Genomic DNA, 4,647 nt, shown 5'->3' on the forward strand with positions numbered 1-4,647 from the left:
CCATGGTAACAAAGCAACACTATTAAACAGTATTTCTCATGCCTTGATGACAGGTCAAGTGCCATGTGGGAACATCAGTAAAACAGACCAGGCTAATTCTAGACCTAATGGAATTAACCTCACATCACACACACTTTTTCCTCTCTTCTTAAGCCTCTGTAGCCTCTTTCCCATTTTCATTCTCATCTGGTAACCTGGCTTCCTATTTCACTAGGAAAAAAGGAGCAAGCAAAGGAGAACTTCTACAAGCTCTCACCTTCACAGTCAACCCTCTTACCTGCAACAGTCTTTTTTCCTTGCTGGCCCTCCCGTTGCTCTATGATTCTATGTAGGTCCCATCCCTCTCCGTGTGCACTAGATGCCATCCCCTTTCTCCTACTCAAGGACCTCACTCCAGCAGTTGCCCTTTCTCTTCATTGAATCATTCCTATCAGAATACAAAGATGTTTTTTCTACTCTCTTGAACTTACTTCCTCCTCTAGTTACTGTACTTTGTCTTTCTCTGCTCCCCTGTAAAACAACATTTCTCAAAAAAGCTGCCTGTTCTTGCTGTCTCTGATTCCTTTCCTCCCATTCTCCATGGCACCCACACTAGTCATTGTTTCACTTTCACCAATCTGCTAAAATTGCACACAATAGCCTCCCTCACAAGGAGTGGTCTGACCCAAATTGTCAATAGTGCCCAGATTGAGAAACCCTGCTGTATCTGTTCTGCTCTTCCCCAAATATCTACATGACGCATGCCTTCACCTCCTAGTCTGCTGAAATGTCACCTCAGAAATGACTGCAGTATTTACAATTGTAATCCCTCCAACCCCCATCTCTCTTTCCTGCCTGAGTTTTCTAAAAAGTAATGATCACTGTCTGATGCACTATATATTTTATTTATTGTTTGTTTGTTTCCTTCACGAGAATATAAACTCTGCTTAAGGCAGAAATTTTGAGGGTTGCATATGTACATCAAATATGGCTCAATAAATATTTCTCAAATAAATGAATACCCAACTTTATCATATAGGACTATTCTCTCCCATATATTTGATTATGTTTCTATATCCCATTCTGCTCCATTAAATTTTCAATTCCTGTATCACACTTTTAATTACTGTAGCTTTATAATACACTTTTCTATTATAGGATTCATCTCCACTTGTTACCCCATCTCCCCAGATTTTAATGCATTTTCTGATAATTTTGTCAAGATCCCCATTTCTCCCTTCAGAGAATTTTTCTAGAATTTTGTTTGGGTGTATGTTAGATTTATAGATAAATTTATGGAGAACTAACAATGTTGTAATGTCGAGTCTTCCTATTTAAGAATAAAATACATTTCCATTTATTGATGTCTTGTTTTATGTCCCACAAGGGTTTTTTTTATAGTTTTCTTTATAGAGGTCCTTCTGCTCAATTTTGTTTAGTCCAAGATATTTTATGGGTTTTATTTATTTCTATTGTGAATGGGATAATCTCATAATTAGCCAACTCAGACAAGTATGAGGAAAATAATTAGAGAATATTCTTTTTCCTGGTTTTGCTTCCCGAACAGGAATGCTTGAAGTATCTGTTTCTGCACTCTGATATTTTTAACAACTTCACAGCTTTTTGTGATTTGAAAGCTTTTGCAAACATTTTTTTTTGCAGCCCAAATGCTCTATTTGGTTTTCCTTACTTTGGACACTTACTGAATTCAATATTTACCTCTAAAACACCTGGACTATTGTAGAAAAGAAACTAAATTGTGAACTCTATTCTGTGGGTAATTGACAACATTTTTGGAGTTGATTTTTAAAAATATATATTTTATTGATTTTTTACAGAGAGAAAGGGAGAGGGATAGGGAGTTAGAAACATCGATGAGAGAGAAACATCGATCAGCTGCCTCCTGCAAACTCCCCACTGGGGATGTGCCCAGAATCAAACCTGGGACCCTTGAGTCCACAGGCCAACGTTCTATCTGCTGAGCCAAAGCGGTTAGGGCTGGAGTTGATTTGTTGATCATTAAGAAAATTAACAATTCAGTTCACATTGAAACTCTTTTGTGTCAGCTTTTAGGTTTAAAGAAAATTTAATTTGCAGTATTCAAATACTATGGAAGCTATTTCATTTAATGGACCAGTAGTGGTTTCTAACCCATGCATGCAAGGCAAAAACATTTTACCTTAAGAGCTTTTTAAAAAAACCCCATGATTAAAAAATATTTTTGAATGGAATGACTTAATTTCAAGTCTGCTTTATAAATGGAATGAATTGAAATGCGTTCAAAGGTAGGAAACTGAATTGCTACCATTTTATGTAATTTGTATGCTGGAAATGTTATATTTTTAAAAAGGGTTTAAAAAGCCCATAATGGACTGTCTTATTCATGTTTTTTCTCTTGTTTGTCAGAGAAAGCACATGTTCCCATTAGCCCTGGGCATTGTGAGGTAAATACACAGAAGCATTAACTAAATACATGGAAATCGCAATTAAGCAGTCTTTTTGCCAATAATATAAAGAGAAAAGTCTTGATTAAAATTGGGGGTGGGGAGGGGCAATTTCGTCCCAATTGTAGATGTCTGAATAGTTATGAATAGAGAACGCGTTCTCTCTAAGCTTTGGGTTAATAATCTTAAAATCTATTTCTGTGACTCTTGTTAAAAAAACAGATGTTACATTGAAAGCAGACATCATTAAAAGAAAACAATGAATGCTTAGACCACATTATATAAAACAACCAAATGCTTTGAAAACACCACAAATTATGTTGCAAGTCAAACAACATTTTGGGAAAACATACTTGCAACATCCATGACAGGTTTCTAACAAATTGATTAAAATAAAAAGAAGACACGTGCTCAAATAGAAAAATTGGCCAAGTCCCTATTTGTAATACAAAAGAAGAAGTATAAATGGAAATAAACATGAACAATTGTTGTGCTTTACCGGTGACCAGAGACAGGCAAATTAAAATAACTTTGCTATTTTAAAACCCTTTCAGGGTGACAAAGGTTAAAAATTATTAGTGTTCAGTGCTTAAAATGGTGTGAGGAAAGAGCAGTTCTCATCTATTACTGTTGAGAAAGTCAACTGAGAGCAATTTGGCAATATGAGCCAAAACTGAAATGTGCATACTCTTTATTTAGCAATTTCAGAATTCAGAAATCGATCTTAGAGGTATATTTTGCATGTTCACAAAAATGTATATTTAAGGATATTCATTGCAACATCATTTATAATTGCCGAGATTAACAGCCAAATGTTCATGAAAAAGGAACAATATAAATAAATTATACAGTAATAATCCTTACACTAAATAACTTTTACAAACAATGAAGTAGATCTATATGTGCTGATAGTGAACAATCCCAAGGGATTTTACTGAGAAATGCTGGTCCCAGAACACCAAGTATGATCACTATCTCTAATTCTACTCCTTCCATGTTCTCTGACTCACTCCAACCAACTTTTGGCATGCTCTCCATTACCATTGATCTCAGTGATTCTAACATCCAATATCAGTTCTAATGTCAATTCTTGGTCCTTATATTATTTGAAATAGTTGACCACTCTTAACCAAAGGTCTCTTTTTTAAAATATTTTTATTGATTTCAGAGAGGAAGGGAGAAGAGAGAGATAGAAACATCAGTGATGAGGGACAATCATCGATCGGCTGCCTCCTGCACTCCCCTCACTGGGGATGAAGCCTGCAACCCGGGCATGTGCCCTGACTGGGAATTGAACTGTTACATCCTGGTTCATAGGTCGATGCTCAACCACTGAGCAACACCAGCTGTGCTAATCACTCCTTCCTCTTTGAAACACTTTTTTCACTTGACTTCCAGGCCCTCACACTTTCATTGTTTCTTTCACCCGATTGGCTCCTTTCTCTGGCTCCTTTATTCATCCCTCTTCCTTTCCCCAACTTCCTCAACAATAGAGTTTCCAGAGCTTCATACTGGTCTACCTCCTTTCTCTCTCTGTCCTCACTCCATATCTGACATCATGGTTTCAAATACACTCTATGTGATGTTGTCTCCTTAATTGACTTCTTCTGCCAACTCTCTCCCCATGAACTCCAGGCCCATATAGCCAACTGCCTACCAGATACCTTCTCTTAGCTGTCTACTAGACATCATAAACCTTTTCTGTCCCCAAATGAACTTATTTTTACCCAGAAAACTTCTCTTTTCTTAATCTATATTTCAGTAAATGGCAACTTCACTTCCCAGTTGCTTAGGCCAAAAACATGGGCATCATAACTCCTCTTTCTCTCACACTTCATGCCTAATATAAAATTTACTGTGAAGCTATGAAGCTTAAGCACCAGAGCTCCTCATTTGCAGCAGCCTTTTACAAAGCTCTAATGGTGAGATAACATAGCATAGGATTTTTTTTTTTTAATTTTGCAAAAGTAAAATATTTTAATTGCAAGTCAAACAACATTTTGGGAAAACATACTTGCAACATACATGACAGGTTTCTAACAAATTGATTAAAATAAAAAGAAGACACGTGCTCAAATAGAAAAATTGGCAAAGTCCCTGTTTGTAATACAAAAGAAGAAGTATAAATGGAAATAAACATGAACAGTTTATTATAGATCATAATAGATCAGCTGCCTCCTGTATGCCCCCTGCTGGGGATTGAGTTTACAGCCTGAGCATGTGC

Source organism: Myotis davidii, unplaced genomic scaffold (assembly GCF_000327345.1).
Source record: "Myotis davidii unplaced genomic scaffold, ASM32734v1 scaffold498, whole genome shotgun sequence".
Taxonomy (NCBI): domain Eukaryota; kingdom Metazoa; phylum Chordata; class Mammalia; order Chiroptera; family Vespertilionidae; genus Myotis; species Myotis davidii.